Genomic DNA, 22169 nt, shown 5'->3' with positions numbered 1-22169 from the left:
ATAATTCAATTTTTCTTAGGCAGACTATTTTATTGCATTTTCTTGCACAAAATACACCTAAAAGTGTAGAAAAAAATTGACAGCCTGATCCGAGTAGAGGAACACCCCTATTATGACCATTAAAGCGATTTTCGTAAAAAAAAAATTTTCAAAATAATTCAATTTTTCTTAGGCAGACTATTTTATTGCATTTTCTTGCACAAAATACACCTAAAAGTGTAGAAAAAAATTAACAGCCCGATCCGTGTAGAGGAACACCAATTTTATGACCATTAAAGCGATTTTCGTAAAAAAAAATTTTTCAAAATAATTCAATTTTTCTTAGGCAGACTATTTTATTGCATTTTCTTGCACAAAATACACCTAAAAGTGTAGAAAAAAATTGACAGCCCGATCCGAGTAGAGGAACACCAATTTTATGACCATTAAAGCGATTTTCGTAAAAAAAAAATTTTCAAAATAATTCAATTTTTCTTAGGCAGACTATTTTATTGCATTTTCTTGCTCAAAATACACCTAAAAGTGTAGAAAAAAATTGACAGCCTGATCCGAGTAGAGGAACACCAATTTTATGACCATTAAAGCGATTTTCGTAAAAAAAAAATTTCAAAATAATTCAATTTTTCTTAGGCAGACTATTTTATTGCATTTTCTTGCACAAAATACACCTAAAAGTGTAGAAAAAAATTAACAGCCCGATCGGAGTAGAGGAACACCAATTTTATGACCATTAAAGTGTCACGTCACCGTAACTTTTATATTCAAAATTGTAAGAATTCTTTTTTTTTTTAAATCAATACTAAGCTGAATGTCTCTGCGACTAACACCCGTGTTTTTGTTACGCATCTAAAATACCTTTCACTTAATTGTAAACTCCCGCCCCTTTGTCGCGTGGCCAAACATCTTTTCTTTTATGTATAAAGACCCTTGCGTTTTGTATCGTTCTACGTTCACATATTGTATTTCTAAAAATATACAATTAGAAGCGAGAAACTCAGTATTACCTTAAAAGGGCATAAATGAGTGTCCCTTTCTAACAGCTACGATTCACCACGTAGACTTTCTCTTTCTAAATTCTATAATATAATCAGATATACCACCCCTGTAGTGTTTCTCGCTTACACCTGCGATTTCATCGCAGTGGTGTGCTCTTTCTAAATTCTGTAATTTAATCACAAAAACCCTCGTTGTGGATAATAAAAAAGAAAGAGATAGTCTTAGCAATGCAAGCCAATGGAATCATATAGTCTCCCTTATGAAAAACTTGATATAAAAGGGCTACTTTTTTACGGAGAGTTCAGTTCAGAAATTACCACCGATACCGTCAGTTCGAAACTTCACCTCATCTACGTTATTTCTACTCGTCATTTTTTGGATATCAGTGCCAGTTCATAGTGCTTATTACGGAATCTAGTCATTTGGACGATTTCTATAACGAGTAAATTCTAGTCAAGTCCCGTAAAATTCTACACAAAAGGAGTACTCATCTACCTAAGGACCTGTAATTTTCCATATAATTGGAAAATAACCATCTTTCCTTTTTGTGGAGGAATCTCATTGTGGGTCTTCGTCACGGCAATTCCGAACTCCGGACCTGTGGTCATTACCTAGGCCCGTCAACCTTCCTGAGGCATATAAATCTTTCTGGCACCAGCCTTTTATCCTGCCTAAACAGAAGACACCGCAGTGTCCTATTCATACATCTACTTCTAATTTTAAAGGTAAGTGTTTTTATATTTTCACCCCAATTTTCCTACATTTCTCGTAACTCTGAAGTAACCCTTGGATTCCTTGTTTCAGTGGAATGCTGAACTCTTTTCCTTGGATTGGTTGCTTCGAGATTCTCTCTCTCATAAGAACAAAATTTCTCTTAAGTGTTTGTCATAAATAAAGTATAACATTAACATTAAAAATCTCTATTCTCTTTCTTTCCTGTACCCTTAGCTCAGAGCCTTCTGCTCTGTAAATGAAACAGGAATTTACTGAATCACCGAGCGGCCATAAATAAAATAAAATATTATTTCTAAAGTTATTTCTTATTTTTGAGACGTAACAGAGGAAATATAATTTTTGGTGCATCGGCCGCTGTGAACAGGAAAGAGAATATAAATTTAAAAATTTATGCACTCAAAATATAATTTTTGATGCATCGACCACTGTGAACAAGAAAGAGAATATAAATTTAAAATTTATAATTTTTAGTGCATTTTCCCTTGTGATCATGAAAAAGAAATTAAATTCATATTTTTCTTAAATACCTTATGAGAGAGAAGAAAAAATTCTTGAACCAACAATTCCAAAATTCCTTTAATTCCTACTTACATAAAACACAAGTGATAATTCTATAAGTGAAAGTCGATCCAAAAGTGAAAGCAGTCAAATATTTGTGATTAATTCAAATATGCAAAATTCTAATTAAACTTTATGTCTGAGAAAAATGATCCCATTTTTAACCCAACACCTGATCGTTGTCTTAGAAGTCATACTAAAGCCGGAAATTTAGAAACTCGTCCAAAAGTTGTTCATTCTCCCCCTATTAAAACTCAATCATTCGATTCAAAAATTTCCGAAAACGATAGTACTTTAAAAATTAGCACAGAAATAGAGAGTGAACAAACATTTAATGCTTTTGAAAATAATCTTCTTGAACTAAAATCAAAACATTCATCTACACCAAACAAAGAATCTTTTATTTCAATATTAGAGAAATCAGTAAAAATGTCTCTCCCAAATAATCAACAAGTATCTCTTCGCGACGCGTTAGAATTAGTGCCTGTGTTCGATGGAAAAAATATTCCAGTAGTTTCATTTATAGAAGGTTGCCATGAAGCAAAATTAATGTTGCCAGATTCACCCCAAGTGGAGGAAAATTTAGTAAAATTAATTCGTGGAAAGTTAATAGGAGAAGTTAGAAAATCAATATCGGGAAATATTTTTAAAACAATTTTGGAGTTAGAAGCTCATTTAAAGAAGATATATTTACCAAATAAAAGTATCTATCAATTGCAAGGAGAGTTAGGAAATATTTTTATGAAGGAAAATGAAAGTGTCATATCGTATGCGAATCGAGTAAAAGAATTATCGGATCAGATTTTTGACTCATACAGATTATCGAGTAAAGACGGTAAATTATCCGAAACGATGTTAAAAAATTTAGAAGTAGATATAATATCCTGTTTTCGTCGAGGGCTACGTCCAGAATTAGAGATTCGAATTCCAGATTGCATAACTTTAAAAGAAACAACAAACAAAGCATTAGAGGCAGAACGAAAATTAAATGCGGTTGTAGAGCTTAGAAAAGAAAATTCTTGTAGGCCAAATAATGCAAAAATTACATTTGCTAGTACAGATATAGTAGTATGTCAAAATTGTAATGTAGAAGGACATACTTCACGCACTTGTCGTAGGTCAGAAAAAAATCAATACTCAACACAGCATAGGTACCAGCGCTCCGTATTCCGCATGAAGCAGAGACCACCTGTCTATTATCTAAGAAGAGGGATGTCCCCCTCGTTTAGTGAACAAAAGCATTCCCCTTTACAATTACGATTTTCGGGTTTTCCCCAAAATTTACATAATAGAACAAACTCACAATCTCCAAATAAAAATGATTTTCGTACTAATAAACAAAATAGATTTTTTAATGTTACTTGTAAATATTGCAAAAATCGTGGGCATGTTATTAAAAATTGCAGAAAAAGAGAATATAATAATTATAATCAAGGTCAACAGAATCGATCATCCACATTAATGAACAAGGGAAACGAATAATACCTTCCCATGTCGGGTACGATGGGACAGGTGCTAACAGAAAAAGCGTGCCTAAAAAGCAAATATCTGAACATTTAGAAACCATTCAAATCAATTGTACTAAAGGAAATATGATACCATCTATTTATGTTAATACAATTTCTAAACCACTTCATTTAATGATTGATACAGGAGCAGGATTAAATCTTTTAAAAGAAAAAATGCTTGATTCCACAATGACTTTAAATAAATTTAAAAAAATACAACTTACAGGTATTAATGAACACCCTGTACACACACTAGGTCAAACAAAATTAAATATCTTTGGTTATCCAACAACTTTTAACATAATACCTAATGAAGTTCCCATAGAAGAGGATGGAGTTTTAGGATCAGAATATTTTACAGATAATAATGTCAAAATTAATTATGCTGAAAAATGTTTAGAAGTCAAAGGAAAAATGTTCTATTTCGCATCAAGAAATTTTATTACTCTCCCACCTCGATCAATATCTGACATATTTTTATTTGTTGAAAATTCTAATTTAAAAGAAGGATATGTTCCACTTTTAAATACTGAACCTGGAGTTTACATAGGAAACGCTATAGTCACAAATAATAATGGTAAAGCATACGTAAAAGCAGCAAATACTCTATCAAATTCAGTAAAAATACAAATTCCGAAAGTAATTTTACAAGAATATGACGAAGTTTTTAATAACTCATCTGACACAAATCAAATTAAAAATAATAAAATAAATATTGAAAATAACACCGCGGAAAAATTATTTGACAATTTTGTATATTCAGAAACCTTGTGCGATAAGCAATTTGGATTTTATAATATTACGGGTAAAGAAAGAATTGAAAAAATATTAGATTCACTTCGTTTAGATCATTTAAAACCAGATGAATTAAAACATGTAGAAGCATTAATCGCGGAATATTGTGAAAGATTTCATTTACCAGGTGAATATTTAACAGCTACCAATGTTCTCCAACATAACATCCCTACTAAAGATGACGAACCAGTATTCACGCGACAATACAGATTTCCCCCAGTGCATAAAGAAGAACTTTTAAGACAAACAAGTGAACTCTTAAAAAATAAAATAATCAAACCTTCTCAATCCCCATATAATACACCAGTATGGATCGTGCCTAAAAAAAATGACAGTCATGGAAATAAAAAATGGCGAATGGTATTAGACTTTCGCAAATTAAATGAAAAAACAATAACCGACTTTTTTCCGCTACCGAATATAAACGAAGTGCTCGAGACCCTTGGAAATGCGCAATACTTCTCTGTGTTTGACTTAGCTTCCGGTTTTCATCAAATTAAAATGAGTCCAAAAGATTCTCACAAAACAGCCTTCTCAACCCCATATGGTCACTATGAATTTGACCGTATGCCTTTCGGTTTAAAGAACGCGCCAAGTTGTTTTCAAAGATTAATGAATTGTTGTCTATCCGGTCTTATAGGTACAGATCTATTTGTATATCTCGATGACGTAGTAATTTTTGCAAATTCTCTTGAAGAACATCAACAAAAATTTGATAATTTTATGTCTCGTTTATGTAACGCGAATTTAAAATTACAACCAGATAAATGCGAATTTCTCAGACCTGAAGTAGTTTATCTTGGACACATAATTGATAAAAATGGAGTCCGACCTGATCCGAAAAAGATAATTGCTGTTAAAAATTTTCCAGTTCCCAAAAACGTAAAAAATATAAAACAATTCTTAGGTCTTGCCGGTTATTATCGAAGATTCATTAATAATTTTTCTAAAAAATCTGGACCTTTAACACAACTTTTGAAAAAGGACGTAACTTTTCAATGGACAGATAAACAACAAGTAGCTTTCGAAATTTTAAAAAATGAACTTTGCGAAGAACCACTCCTACAAAGACCAGATTTTGAAAAACCTTTTATACTTACAACTGATGCATCTGGGTATGCTATTGGCGGCATATTATCACAAGGCGAAATTGGTAAAGATAAGCCCATTGCTTATGCGTCAAGATCTTTAAACGAACATGAAGTAAAATATGACACTTATAATAAAGAGGCCCTCGCAATTGTATATTGTGTTTTACATTTTAGACATTTTCTCTATGGTAGGAGATTTAAAATTGTTACAGATCATAAACCATTATTATGGTTTCAAAAATCAAGCGATCCTTGTTCTCGCGTAACAAGATGGAAATTAAAATTAGCAGAATACGATTTCGAGATATTATACAAGGCAGGAAAAATGAATGTTAATGCGGATGCATTATCCCGAAATCCAGTAACTTATGTGAAAAAGTTTGATCGCTGCATTCCAGAATACGAAGAAGAAGAAAAAGAAGAATATGATGAAGAAGAAGAGGACAATGAAGAAAATAAAAATTCAGAACAAATCGAAGATGATGGTGTTTATTGTAATGAAGAATTTACTGACAAAATAAATGTTGAAAGCGTATCTACAAATAATGAATTAAATCTTGTTAAAAAAATAATAAGTCTGATATATGAGAGTACGAAAAATAAAAAAGTTAAAAATCTTTGTGAAAAAATTAATAATGAAGACTATCCGATAAATCTTGAAAGTGATAAATGTATTGCAGTGATGACTAGAAGAAAATCAAAGAAATTAAGAGAAGAAGCTACTAGTTCCAAGAATTTAAAAGAAAAAGTGCAACGTTCGTGTCAAAAATCAAGTGAAAAAGTGCAAAATTCAAGTGAAGAAATAAAAAATTCTAAATCAAAGAAACCTAATTCTAGTAATAAAATTGACGAAATTAAATCAAGGCGAAGTGAAATCAATGTGCGAAATTCGAAAAATGTGAAAAATACAAAATCTATTCAAAGTCCGCGAAATCAAGAAATTATTCAAAAATCCGTTCGAAATCTTAGAAATCGCGAAAATTTGCAAAAAATAAATTATAATGAAGATTTAGTGACTGATGAGGATGAAAATTTCATCAAAAGAAAAAGAGGTAGGCCTAAAGGATCAATTTCTAAACAAAAAACGCGTAAAATTAGTGAAGATAACGAGTGCGAAAGTGAAGATTCGGAAGAAAATTCAGATCCAGAATATATTAAACAAAATCAATTGTATCAACCTTTTAGTGCGGAAGAATATGTAAGTTCAAGTGATGATAGTGTTGAAGATTTTCCTCATGAAGAAATTATTGAAGATAGTGCGAAATCGAAAAGTAAAGAATATATAGAAGAAGAATACGATAGTGATTCTGACGATTTAGAGGAAATATATTTTCCTAATGAAATTTCAAATTCAAAACAAACTCAAAGAAAAATCAATAATGAGCATGAATGTCAACGCCCTCCTGCTGAGCCCCCTCCTGAGTTCCCCCTCGACCCTTTTCTAAACGAACAAAACGTGGGTGAATTAGAAAAATCAATTGATGGACCCTTATGTACTAATGTAGTGGAATGTAAAGACCAGTTAAGAATGCGGAAAGATAATTATGCGTACTTTTTATCTACAACAGGTGTCCCTTTAGATAATGGTTCTCGAAGTCTAAATAAACAAAATGAACTTCCTCAATTCAAAAATTTGTTAATTAATGAAGCTAAAGAAATTAAAAAAGGAAATTTTTTACACATTGCTTTACCAATTACTACAGAATCAAGTGAAAGTCTTACTCAAATAACAAATAATATCAAATTAACAATTGAATCATTTAAAAATTTAACAGAAAAATTAAAATTAAAATCAGTTAGTATTGCAAAAACAACAGTCATTAATCACGTAAATTGGCAAGATATCGAATTAATTCTTAAAGAAACTTTTCAAGATTCTTGTACTAAAGTTATAATTTGTAAAGGTTATGTTCAATATGCAACAAATGAACAAAGACAAATTTTGATTGAAGAAGCACATTCCTCTGCTATAGGCGGTCACAAGGGAGTTACGAAAACCTATAATAGAATTCGGCAAAAATATTTTTGGGAAAATATGAAATTAGATATTCAGAAATATATTCAAGCATGTTTACAATGTCAGTTGAAAAAGTTAGTTCGAGTAAAAACTAAAAACCCAATGGTTATTACTGATACACCAGGAACCGCGTTCGAAAAAATTTCAATGGATATAGTAGGACCTTTGCCAGCAACAGAATCTGGAAATGAATGCATTTTAACTATACAAGACTGCTTAACAAAATATTCTGTAGCAGTACCTTTACCAAATCAGCAGGCTAGTACAATTGCAGATGCTTTTGTAAAGAAATTCATTTGTACTTTTGGCTCTCCAAAAGGCGTTTTAACAGACCAAGGTACAAATTTTTTGAGCAATCTTATGAAGCGATTAGCAAAACGATTTCGTATTCGACAATTTAAAACTACTTCTTTTCACCCTCAATCAAATGGTTCATTAGAAAGATCGCATCATGTATTAGCAGAATATCTTAAACAATTCATCAATAAAAATACTCAATGGGATGATTTATTAGAATTAGCTATGTTTTCTTATAATACAAGCGTCCACGAAGGTACTAAATGTACACCCTATGAGTTAGTTTTCGGTAGATTACCAAGATTACCTTCAAGTTTACCACTTTTTGAAGAAGAAAAACTCGAGACCTATGATGACTATTTAGTAAAATTAGTTACAAAATTACATGATATTCAATCTCTCGCGCAGAAAAATTTAATTGAATCTAAAGAAAAATCAAAAACTTACTATGATCGCAAAGCTAACCCTCAAAATTTTAAAATCGGAGATAGTGTATTTTTATTACAAGGTCCCAAACCGAAAAAATTAGGTAATCAATATACAGGACCACATGAAGTGTTAGAAATATTGAGTAAAGGAAACATAAAAATTAAAATAAATAAATCACCAAAAATTGTACACATTAACAGACTTCGCTTATCTCATATTCATCATGCTAACTAAAATTAATTTAAACATTTAAATAAAATATAACAAGAATAGTGAATTAATTCAAATCTTAATACACATCCTTCAATATATTCACTAAATACACATAAACAAAACAATTTGCTTTTGCAACATTATTGTTTGCTCTTATAATTATAATTCTCCATTAATACAATTAACTTTTTATTAAAGTAAATAATCCAGTTTTTGCATATTCTAAAGCATTAAAATACGAATAAAAAAAGGCATTGTCAGCAACAAAATAAATAAATATTATAAAAAAATATATATAATTATCTGTAATAAATACAGATGACTCGAATTTTATATTGAACAACTGGAGTATTTTCTTAAGCATACATTTTAATTTTTAGATATAATAAAAAGAGACATTAAATAATTGATAATAATATAGAGATATTTCTGTTTCAGGTGATTAAAATATATTATGGACATTCATTATATTAATATTTGCTATTTTTCTTCCAGGATATATTTTATTATTATAAAATTTACTTATTTTTCTTTTAAATATTTCTTATAAGAAATTTTTATATTAATAATTTTTTTTTCCCAAATTCAAATATTCAAAAATAAAAAAAATCAATTTTAAAAATTTTTAAACTTCATTTTCTTGTAGTTCGTATCAATACCGAAATTTGATTACCACAATCGGACACGAAATTTTGAGATCTAAAACTTGTAAATCGAGATTGAAATTTTTTTTTTTTTTTCCCAAATTCAAAATATTTGAAAATTTATATAAAAAAATGCCAGATAAAATCGTCAATATCTCGTAAACTATAAGCCTAATTGAAAATGTCATCGATTTCAAAAATTATTTATTTTAAAAAAAGAAAAAAGAAAAAGAAGAGAAACATGTAGTCTTGAAAATGAGAACAACGTTACCTGATAGAATCTTATACTCCTTTAGGTAATATGGACGGGCATGGTAAAAATAAATAAATTTTCCAATTCGTGTTATAAAGAATTTATCAATCGAATTTAGTTTTCTAAACCAATATATTGATTACCGGAGTCTAGGAATTAAAAAATAGCAATAATGTCATTTGGAACATGGAATGATTATATTGAAATCAAAAATTGAAAAAAAAATTCTATTGATAAAGATAAAAGGAAGGATTGCAACTAATGTCACAATGAGTGTGTAAACAATATGATTATAATATATCGACACTTAGAGTAAAAAAAGAAAATTTTAATTAAGCAAATGCAGCTTATCTTGTGAGCAATGTTTCGAAAAATATCATATAGCAAGAAATTGTTACAATAAAAAAAAAAAACGAAAATTATCCAATTAATAAATATTAAAGCCAAAATTCTTTAAATCAATGTTGTAAATTCTATTCATGTCAAAACTTCGAATGCTTCTCGTTTTTCTCTTAAAGGAGGGAGGGATGTATAAGCTTATGTAAATCTGTTTCAAAAATTATACCTGCGTTCAGAAAGGAAAATGTTAGAAATTTTTTTTTCTCTGCTTTCCTCCTTTTCGTAAATATATGTGGATGAAAATCTTTAACAGAATTATATAACATTTCAAAAGTATAAATTATGTATGAAAAAAAAAATTGAACTCTGTCATCATCAGAATGTAATCTATCCGTATGCACTATGTATTGAAAACTTATATCTTATTCTAAATTAACCAATGTGTAAAGAGCAAATGATAATAATACATCCTTAAAATCTTCTATAATACATGGTATGAGTGTCTTTATAAATATAATTAAAATTCCTTTTTATATACTACTTCTACTAATTCTGTAAGCTTTTACGAAAGTATTTCAAATTTGTATATGCTTCTATACATAAGATCCCAATCTCTATGATTAAATCATTTTTAAATCATGTATGACTATTAACTCAAAAATGATAGTACGGGATATGTGTGAAAATCTTTGAAATCATTAACAATAATATTCGTATGTATTTTTCAATATATATAAACTTGTATCTTAACTTGGTGTGAATAAGGTGTGAAACTATATTATGTGTATGACGTATTTTCTCTTAGGTCTTTTAAACATTGATGTCTAAAAACTTTACATAATATAATCAAAATTGTAAGTGACATTTCCCTCAAATAACTTAACTCTTCTCAAAAACTGAATTCGTAAATTATTCAATTTCATTTTTAATTTCCGAATTTTAAAGGGGGGAGGTGTCACGTCACCGTAACTTTTATATTCAAAATTGTAAGAATTCTTTTTTTTTTTAAATCAATACTAAGCTGAATGTCTCTGCGACTAACACCCGTGTTTTTGTTACGCATCTAAAATACCTTTCACTTAATTGTAAACTCCCGCCCCTTTGTCGCGTGGCCAAACATCTTTTCTTTTATGTATAAAGACCCTTGCGTTTTGTATCGTTCTACGTTCACATATTGTATTTCTAAAAATATACAATTAGAAGCGAGAAACTCAGTATTACCTTAAAAGGGCATAAATGAGTGTCCCTTTCTAACAGCTACGATTCACCACGTAGACTTTCTCTTTCTAAATTCTATAATATAATCAGATATACCACCCCTGTAGTGTTTCTCGCTTACACCTGCGATTTCATCGCAGTGGTGTGCTCTTTCTAAATTCTGTAATTTAATCACAAAAACCCTCGTTGTGGATAATAAAAAAGAAAGAGATAGTCTTAGCAATGCAAGCCAATGGAATCATATAGTCTCCCTTATGAAAAACTTGATATAAAAGGGCTACTTTTTTACGGAGAGTTCAGTTCAGAAATTACCACCGATACCGTCAGTTCGAAACTTCACCTCATCTACGTTATTTCTACTCGTCATTTTTTGGATATCAGTGCCAGTTCATAGTGCTTATTACGGAATCTAGTCATTTGGACGATTTCTATAACGAGTAAATTCTAGTCAAGTCCCGTAAAATTCTACACAAAAGGAGTACTCATCTACCTAAGGACCTGTAATTTTCCATATAATTGGAAAATAACCATCTTTCCTTTTTGTGGAGGAATCTCATTGTGGGTCTTCGTCACGGCAATTCCGAACTCCGGACCTGTGGTCATTACCTAGGCCCGTCAACCTTCCTGAGGCATATAAATCTTTCTGGCACCAGCCTTTTATCCTGCCTAAACAGAAGACACCGCAGTGTCCTATTCATACATCTACTTCTAATTTTAAAGGTAAGTGTTTTTATATTTTCACCCCAATTTTCCTACATTTCTCGTAACTCTGAAGTAACCCTTGGATTCCTTGTTTCAGTGGAATGCTGAACTCTTTTCCTTGGATTGGTTGCTTCGAGATTCTCTCTCTCATAAGAACAAAATTTCTCTTAAGTGTTTGTCATAAATAAAGTATAACATTAACATTAAAAATCTCTATTCTCTTTCTTTCCTGTACCCTTAGCTCAGAGCCTTCTGCTCTGTAAATGAAACAGGAATTTACTGAATCACCGAGCGGCCATAAATAAAATAAAATATTATTTCTAAAGTTATTTCTTATTTTTGAGACGTAACAAAAGCGATTTTCGTAAAAAAAAAATTTTCAAAATAATTCAATTTTTCTTAGGCAGACTATTTTATTGCATTTTCTTGCTCAAAATACACCTAAAAGTGTAGAAAAAAATTGACAGCCCGATCCGAGTAGAGGAACACCAATTTTATGACCATTAAAGCGATTTTCGTAAAAAAAAAATTTTCAAAAAAATTCAATTTTTCTTAGGCAGACTATTTTATTGCATTTTCTTGCACAAAATACACCTAAAAGTGTAGAAAAAAATTGACAGCCTGATCCGAGTAGAGGAACACCAATTTTATGACCATTAAAGCGATTTTCGTAAAAAAAAAATTTCAAAATAATTCAATTTTTCTTAGGCAGACTATTTTATTGCATTTTCTTGCACAAAATACACCTAAAAGTGTAGAAAAAAATTGACAGCCCGATCCGAGTAGAGGAACACCCCTATTATGACCATTAAAGCGATTTTCGTAAAAAAAAATTTTTCAAAATAATTCAATTTTTCTTAGGCAGACTATTTTATTGCATTTTCTTGTACAAAATACACCTAAAAGTGTAGAAAAAAATTAACAGCCCGATCCGTATAGAGGAACACCAATTTTATGACCATTAAAGCGATTTTCGTAAAAAAAAATTTTTCAAAATAATTCAATTTTTCTTAGGCAGACTATTTTATTGCATTTTCTTGCACAAAATACACCTAAAAGTGTAGAAAAAAATTGACAGCCTGATCCGAGTAGAGGAACACCAATTTTATGACCATTAAAGCGATTTTCGTAAAAAAAAATTTTTCAAAATAATTCAATTTTTCTTAGGCAGACTATTTTATTGCATTTTCTTGCACAAAATACACCTAAAAGTGTAGAAAAAAATTGACAGCCTGATCCGAGTAGAGGAACACCAATTTTATGACCATTAAAGCGATTTTCGTAAAAAAAAAATTTCAAAATAATTCAATTTTTCTTAGGCAGACTATTTTATTGCATTTTCTTGCACAAAATACACCTAAAAGTGTAGAAAAAAATTGACAGCCCGATCCGAGTAGAGGAACACCCCTATTATGACCATTAAAGCGATTTTCGTAAAAAAAAATTTTTCAAAATAATTCAATTTTTCTTAGGCAGACTATTTTATTGCATTTTCTTGCACAAAATACACCTAAAAGTGTAGAAAAAAATTAACAGCCCGATCCGTGTAGAGGAACACCAATTTTATGACCATTAAAGCGATTTTCGTAAAAAAAAATTTTTCAAAATAATTCAATTTTTCTTAGGCAGACTATTTTATTGCATTTTCTTGCACAAAATACACCTAAAAGTGTAGAAAAAAATTGACAGCCCGATCGGAGTAGAGGAACACCCCTATTATGACCATTATAGCGTTTTTCGTAAAAAAAAATTTTTCAAAATAAATCAATTTTTCTTAGGCAGACTATTTTATTGCATTTTCTTGCTCAAAATACACCTAAAAGTGTAGAAAAAAATTGACAGCTCGATCCGAGTAGAGGAACACCAATTTTATGACCATTAAAGCGATTTTCGTAAAAAAAAAATTTCAAAATAATTCCATTTTTCTTAGGCAGACTATTTTATTGCATTTTCTTGCACAAAATACACCTAAAAGTGTAGAAAAAAATTGACAGCCCGATCGGAGTAGAGGAACACCCCTATTATGACCATTATAGCGTTTTTCGTAAAAAAAAAATTTTCAAAATAATTCAATTTTTCTTAGGCAGACTATTTTATTGCATTTCCTTGCACAAAATACACCTAAAAGTGTAGAAAAAAATTGACAGCCCGATCGGAGTAGAGGAACACCCCTATTATGACCATTATAGCGTTTTTCGTAAAAAAAAATTTTTCAAAATAATTCAATTTTTCTTAGGCAGACTATTTTATTGCATTTTCTTGCTCAAAATACACCTAAAAGTGTAGAAAAAAATTGACAGCCCGATCGGAGTAGAGGAACACCAATTTTATGACCATTAAAGCGATTTTCGTAAAAAAAAAATCTTCAAAATAATTCAATTTTTCTTAGGCAGACTATTTTATTGCATTTTCTTGCAAAAAATACACCTAAAAGTGTAGAAAAAAATTGACAGCCCGATCGGAGTAGATGAACACCAATTTTATGACCATTAAAGCGATTTTCGTAAAAAAAAAATTTCAAAATAATTCAATTTTTCATAGGCAGACTATTTTATTGCATTTTCTTGCACAAAATACACCTAAAAGTGTAGAAAAAAATTGACAGCCCGATCGGAGTAGAGGAACACCCCTATTATGACCATTATAGCGTTATTCGTAAAAAAAAATTTTTCAAAATAATTCAATTTTTCTTAGGCAGACTATTTTATTGCATTTTCTTGCTCAAAATACACCTAAAAGTGTAGAAAAAAATTGACAGCCCGATCGGAGTAGAGGAACACCCCTATTATGACCATTATAGCGTTTTTCGTAAAAAAAAATTTTTCAAAATAATTCAATTTTTCTTAGGCAGACTATTTTATTGCATTTTCTTGCTCAAAATACACCTAAAAGTGTAGAAAAAAATTGACAGCCCGATCCGAGTAGAGGAACACCCCTATTATGATCATTATAGCGTTTTTCGTAAAAAAAAATTTTTCAAAATAATTCAATTTTTCTTAGGCAGACTATTTTATTGCATTTTCTTGCACAAAATACACCTAAAAGTGTAGAAAAAAATTAACAGCCCGATCCGTGTAGAGGAACACCAATTTTATGACCATTTAAGCGATTTTCGTAAAAAAAAATTTTTCAAAATAATCCAATTTTTCTTAGGCAGACTATTTTATTGCATTTTCTTGCACAAAATACACCTAAAAGTGTAGAAAAAAATTGACAGCCCGATCGGAGTAGAGGAACACCAATTTTATGACCATTAAAGCGATTTTCGTAAAAAAAAATTTTTCAAAATAATTCAATTTTTCTTAGGCAGACTATTTTATTGCATTTTCTTGCACAAAATACACCTAAAAGGGTAAAAAAAAAGTTAACAGCCCGATCGGAGTAGAGGAACACCAATTTTATGACCATTAAAGCGATTTTCGTAAAAAAAAAATTTTCAAAATAATTCAATTTTTCTTAGGCAGACTATTTTATTGCATTTTCTTGCTCAAAATACACCTAAAAGTGTAGAAAAAAATTGACAGCCCGATCGGAGTAGAGGAACACCAATTTTATGACCATTAAAGCGATTTTCGTAAAAAAAAAATTTTCAAAATAATTCAATTTTTCTTAGGCAGACTATTTTATTGCATTTTCTTTCTCAAAATACACCTAAAAGTGTAGAAAAAAATTGACAGCCCGATCCGAGTAGAGGAACACCAATTTTATGACCATTAAAGCGATTTTCGTAAAAAAAAATTTTTCAAAATAATTCAATTTTTCTTAGGCAGACTATTTTATTGCATTTTCTTGCACAAAATACACCTAAAAGTGTAGAAAAAAATTAACAGCCCGATCGGAGTAGAGGAACACCAATTTTATGACCATTAAAGCGATTTTCGTAAAAAAAAAATTTTCAAAATAATTCAATTTTTCTTAGGCAGACTATTTTATTGCATTTTCTTGCTCAAAATACACCTAAAAGTGTAGAAAAAAATTGACAGCCCGATCCGAGTAGAGGAACACCAATTTTATGACCATTAAAGCGATTTTCGTAAAAAAAAATTTTTCAAAATAATTCAATTTTTCTTAGGCAGACTATTTTATTGCATTTTCTTGCACAAAATACACCTAAAAGTGTAGAAAAAAATTGACAGCCCGATCCGAGTAGAGGAACACCAATTTTATGACCATTAAAGCGATTTTCGTAAAAAAAAAATTTTCAAAAAAATTCAATTTTTCTTAGGCAGACTATTTTATTGCATTTTCTTGCACAAAATACACCTAAAAGTGTAGAAAAAAATTGACAGCCTGATCCGAGTAGAGGAACACCAATTTTATGACCATTAAAGCGATTTTCGTAAAAAAAAAATTTCAAAATAATTCCATTTTTCTTAGGCAGACTATTTTATTGCATTTTCTTGCACAAAATACACCTAAAAGTGTAGAAAAAAATTGACAGCCCGATCGGAGTAGAGGAACACCCCTATTATGACCATTATAGCGTTTTTCGTAAAAAAAAAATTTTCAAAATAATTCAATTTTTCTTAGGCAGACTATTTTATTGCATTTCCTTGCACAAAATACACCTAAAAGTGTAGAAAAAAATTGACAGCCCGATCGGAGTAGAGGAACACCCCTATTATGACCATTATAGCGTTTTTCGTAAAAAAAAATTTTTCAAAATAATTCAATTTTTCTTAGGCAGACTATTTTATTGCATTTTCTTGCTCAAAATACACCTAAAAGTGTAGAAAAAAATTGACAGCCCGATCGGAGTAGAGGAACACCAATTTTATGACCATTAAAGCGATTTTCGTAAAAAAAAAATCTTCAAAATAATTCAATTTTTCTTAGGCAGACTATTTTATTGCATTTTCTTGCACAAAATACACCTAAAAGTGTAGAAAAAAATTAACAGCTCGATCCGAGTAGAGGAACACCAATTTTATGACCATTAAAGCGATTTTCGTAAAAAAAATTTTTTCAAAATAATTCAATTTTTCTTAGGCAGACTATTTTATTACATTTTCTTGCACAAAATACACCTAAAAGTGTAGAAAAAAATTGACAGCCCGATCGGAGTAGAGGAACACCAATTTTATGACCATTAAAGCGATTTTCGTAAAAAAAAAATCTTCAAAATAATTCAATTTTTCTTAGGCAGACTATTTTATTGCATTTTCTTGCACAAAATACACCTAAAAGTGTAGAAAAAAATTAACAGCTCGATCCGAGTAGAGGAACACCAATTTTATGACCATTAAAGCGATTTTCGTAAAAAAAATTTTTTCAAAATAATTCAATTTTTCTTAGGCAGACTATTTTATTACATTTTCTTGCACAAAATACACCTAAAAGTGTAGAAAAAAATTGACAGCCCGATCGGAGTAGAGGAACACCAATTTTATGACCATTAAAGCGATTTTCGTAAAAAAAAATTTTTCAAAATAATTCAATTTTTCTTAGGCAGACTATTTTATTGCATTTTCTTGCACAAAATACACCTAAAAGTGTAGAAAAAAATTAACAGCCCGATCGGAGTAGAGGAACACCAATTTTATGACCATTAAAGCGATTTTCGTAAAAAAAAAATTTTCAAAATAATTCAATTTTTCTTAGGCAGACTATTTTATTGCATTTTCTTGCTCAAAATACACCTAAAAGTGTAGAAAAAAATTGACAGCCCGATCGGAGTAGAGGAACACCAATTTTATGACCATTAAAGCGATTTTCGTAAAAAAAAAATTTTCAAAATAATTCAATTTTTCTTAGGCAGACTATTTTATTGCATTTTCTTTCTCAAAATACACCTAAAAGTGTAGAAAAAAATTGACAGCCCGATCGGAGTAGAGGAACACCCCTATTATGACCATTATAGCGTTTTTCGTAAAAAAAAATTTTTCAAAATAATTCAATTTTTCTTAGGCAGACTATTTTATTGCATTTTCTTGCTCAAAATACACCTAAAAGTGTAGAAAAAAATTGACAGCCCGATCCGAGTAGAGGAACACCCCTATTATGATCATTATAGCGTTTTTCGTAAAAAAAAATTTTTCAAAATAATTCAATTTTTCTTAGGCAGACTATTTTATTGCATTTTCTTGCACAAAATACACCTAAAAGTGTAGAAAAAAATTAACAGCCCGATCCGTGTAGAGGAACACCAATTTTATGACCATTTAAGCGATTTTCGTAAAAAAAAATTTTTCAAAATAATCCAATTTTTCTTAGGCAGACTATTTTATTGCATTTTCTTGCACAAAATACACCTAAAAGTGTAGAAAAAAATTGACAGCCCGATCGGAGTAGAGGAACACCAATTTTATGACCATTAAAGCGATTTTCGTAAAAAAAAATTTTTCAAAATAATTCAATTTTTCTTAGGCAGACTATTTTATTGCATTTTCTTGCACAAAATACACCTAAAAGTGTAGAAAAAAATTGACAGCCCGATCCGAGTAGAGGAACACCCCTATTATGATCATTATAGCGTTTTTCGTAAAAAAAAATTTTTCAAAATAATTCAATTTTTCTTAGGCAGACTATTTTATTGCATTTTCTTGCACAAAATACACCTAAAAGTGTAGAAAAAAATTAACAGCCCGATCCGTGTAGAGGAACACCAATTTTATGACCATTTAAGCGATTTTCGTAAAAAAAAATTTTTCAAAATAATCCAATTTTTCTTAGGCAGACTATTTTATTGCATTTTCTTGCACAAGATACACCTAAAAGTGTAGAAAATAATTGACAGCCTGATCCGAGTAGAGGAACACCAATTTTATGACCATTAAAGCGATTTTCGTAAAAAAAAAATTTCAAAATAATTCAATTTTTCTTAGGCAGACTATTTTATTGCATTTTCTTGCACAAAATACACCTAAAAGTGTAGAAAAAAATTAACAGCTCGATCCGAGTAGAGGAACACCAATTTTATGACCATTAAAGCGATTTTCGTAAAAAAAATTTTTTCAAAATAATTCAATTTTTCTTAGGCAGACTATTTTATTACATTTTCTTGCACAAAATACACCTAAAAGTGTAGAAAAAAATTGACAGCCCGATCGGAGTAGAGGAACACGAATTTTATGACCATTAAAGCGATTTTCGTAAAAAAAAATTTTTCAAAATAATTCAATTTTTCTTAGGCAGACTATTTTATTGCATTTTCTTGCACAAAATACACCTAAAAGTGTAGAAAAAAATTAACAGCCCGATCGGAGTAGAGGAACACCAATTTTATGACCATTAAAGCGATTTTCGTAAAAAAAAAATTTTCAAAATAATTCAATTTTTCTTAGGCAGACTATTTTATTGCATTTTCTTGCTCAAAATACACCTAAAAGTGTAGAAAAAAATTGACAGCCCGATCGGAGTAGAGGAACACCAATTTTATGACCATTAAAGCGATTTTCGTAAAAAAAAAATTTTCAAAATAATTCAATTTTTCTTAGGCAGACTATTTTATTGCATTTTCTTTCTCAAAATACACCTAAAAGTGTAGAAAAAAATTGACAGCCCGATCCGAGTAGAGGAACACCAATTTTATGACCATTAAAGCGATTTTCGTAAAAAAAAATTTTTCAAAATAATTCAATTTTTCTTAGGCAGACTATTTTATTGCATTTTCTTGCACAAAATACACCTAAAAGTGTAGAAAAAAATTAACAGCCCGATCGGAGTAGAGGAACACCAATTTTATGACCATTAAAGCGATTTTCGTAAAAAAAAAATTTTCAAAATAATTCAATTTTTCTTAGGCAGACTATTTTATTGCATTTTCTTGCTCAAAATACACCTAAAAGTGTAGAAAAAAATTGACAGCCCGATCCGAGTAGAGGAACACCAATTTTATGACCATTAAAGCGATTTTCGTAAAAAAAAATTTTTCAAAATAATTCAATTTTTCTTAGGCAGACTATTTTATTGCATTTTCTTGCACAAAATACACCTAAAAGTGTAGAAAAAAATTGACAGCCCGATCCGAGTAGAGGAACACCAATTTTATGACCATTAAAGCGATTTTCGTAAAAAAAAAATTTTCAAAAAAATTCAATTTTTCTTAGGCAGACTATTTTATTGCATTTTCTTGCACAAAATACACCTAAAAGTGTAGAAAAAAATTGACAGCCTGATCCGAGTAGAGGAACACCAATTTTATGACCATTAAAGCGATTTTCGTAAAAAAAAAATTTCAAAATAATTCAATTTTTCTTAGGCAGACTATTTTATTGCATTTTCTTGCACAAAATACACCTAAAAGTGTAGAAAAAAATTGACAGCCCGATCCGAGTAGAGGAACACCCCTATTATGACCATTAAAGCGATTTTCGTAAAAAAAAATTTTTCAAAATAATTGAATTTTTCTTAGGCAGACTATTTTATTGCATTTTCTTGCACAAAATACACCTAAAAGTGTAGAAAAAAATTGACAGCCCGATCGGAGTAGATGAACACCAATTTTATGACCATTAAAGCGATTTTCGTAAAAAAAAAATTTCAAAATAATTCAATTTTTCATAGGCAGACTATTTTATTGCATTTTCTTGCACAAAATACACCTAAAAGTGTAGAAAAAAATTGACAGCCCGATCGGAGTAGAGGAACACCCCTATTATGACCATTATAGCGTTATTCGTAAAAAAAAATTTTTCAAAATAATTCAATTTTTCTTAGGCAGACTATTTTATTGCATTTTCTTGCTCAAAATACACCTAAAAGTGTAGAAAAAAATTGACAGCCCGATCCGAGTAGAGGAACACCAATTTTATGACCATAAAAGCGATTTTCGTAAAAAAAAAATTTTCAAAATAATTCAATTTTTCTTAGGCAGACTATTTTATTGCATTTTCTTGCACAAAATACACTCAAAAGTGTAACAGTAGTTAAAGTTGTATTAAGTCAGACCTACTGTCTGTTATTTTTAAAGAAGTAGTAAAAGTACGTTGCAGTCAGACAGAATTGTTGTACTCTTCAAAGCAGTAGTAGAATTTGTTTTTAGTCAGACCAACTATCTTTTTTTTCTGTAATAGTAGTAACAGTATTTTGCAGTCAAACATATAGCCTACGTTTTGTTCGAAGTAGTAAATGCATGTATTAATCAGACACTGAACAGTAGTTATATAGGTAGTAGAAATAAATTACTGTCAGACAAATTTTTTTAATTTTAACCTCAGTAGCAAAAACCAGTTCTAGTCAGACAAATTACGATTAACTAGTAGTAAAAATATGTTTAAATTATATAGCACTTTGTTTACTCTGAGTTTTAATTTTCTTCTAAATTCTTTGATTTTAATTAGACAGCTTTTTGAATGTAATAAAAAAAGAAATTGCTTTGAAAATGAGATTTTTTGTTATAAAAACGTATCTCTATGGATATAACAATATAATCGTGATTCATGATGAGAGTTTAAAAAAGAAGTTGAAAAAAAAGAATCTTGACGTGTGTATAGAGGCACACGACACGACTTATATTATGTCATCTCATGATGTGGCTGAAAAGTTTTCCGAGGAGTTTCTTAAGCGGCGAGTGCCTTAAGCGGTTTCTGCAAAGTACTGTGTGAAAAGAACTGAGAAAAGGCAGGAAGGAAAGAGAGAGAGAGAGAGAGTTGGTTGGACAGCATGCGCTTTCTCTTGTATATAGTAAATTTCTTAGAAGAAAAGGTTTTCGCGGACGTGCAAAAATTAACGACTCTACGCCTTGACTACTTTCATAACTATAAATTTCAAAAAAAAAAAAAAAAAAAAAAAAAAAAAAAAAAAAAAAAAAAAAAAAGAATCATCATTACGAGCTGTGAGAGAGAAACGCATAAAATGCACTTCAACGATTTAAGAAAGTTTTAAACTGCTCGCGAGCAAGACTCTTAATTAGAGAAAGTATACATAATTATTCTTTTCATTATTTATTATTATTTATTTTCATCCCTTTATCATTATTATTCATTTCTTCATCTTTTCAATCCCTTAATATTTAATATTTATTACCTTTTGTTTGTTAGTTTTAATTAAAAATTTTTAATTAAAAAACAAATTTATATAAAAAAACTTAATATAATTTAATTAAATTAAAGTTTTGTTAATTATAATTATTATGCAAAAACGATTATAGTAGAAAGAAGTTTTTTTTTTTTGATCGACAATAAAAAAAAATTGTTTTTCAATGATACCTTGCTTTATTTTTAAAGGTAAGGGATTAGTCGTATTTATTAATTAAAATATTACTCGAAACTTGATGCAGACATCTATTAAAGTTTTTCATATTAAAAATAATTCTTTTATCATCGCATTTGAAAGGGATTACCAGTTCAGAGATAATGAAATTGCTGAGTTTTAATTAAAACGACTGTGCTGAATTTTTCCTCAGAAATATATATATATATATAATAAAAAATC

General features: G+C 29.7%; 1 long non-coding RNA gene across 3 annotated transcripts in view; it reads right to left on the bottom strand.

The window, feature by feature from the left end:
* Positions 1 to 21728, bottom strand: part of LOC127291150 (uncharacterized) — a 30732-nt gene extending 9004 nt beyond the window's left edge. For 2 of the 3 annotated variants that reach the window (XR_007844547.1, XR_007844548.1), the window contains exons 1-3: positions 19576 to 20097; positions 15447 to 16516; positions 12237 to 12389 (exon numbers count right to left, since the gene is read on the bottom strand). This is a non-coding gene — a long non-coding RNA (uncharacterized LOC127291150). Of the gene's footprint in view, positions 1 to 210; positions 364 to 12236; positions 12390 to 15446; positions 16517 to 19575; positions 20098 to 20491 lie in introns of those variants that run through there. The other variant, XR_007844546.1, reaches the window with a different exon arrangement.
* Between the last annotated feature and the right edge of the window lie 441 nt (positions 21729 to 22169).

Source organism: Leptopilina boulardi, unplaced genomic scaffold, assembly GCF_019393585.1.
Source record: "Leptopilina boulardi isolate dan_hultmark-lab unplaced genomic scaffold, ZJU_Lbou_2.1 LbouV2_126, whole genome shotgun sequence".
Taxonomy (NCBI): domain Eukaryota; kingdom Metazoa; phylum Arthropoda; class Insecta; order Hymenoptera; family Figitidae; genus Leptopilina; species Leptopilina boulardi.
Note: the sequence above shows the minus strand (reverse complement) of the source record. Positions and strands in the feature narration are given on the sequence as shown.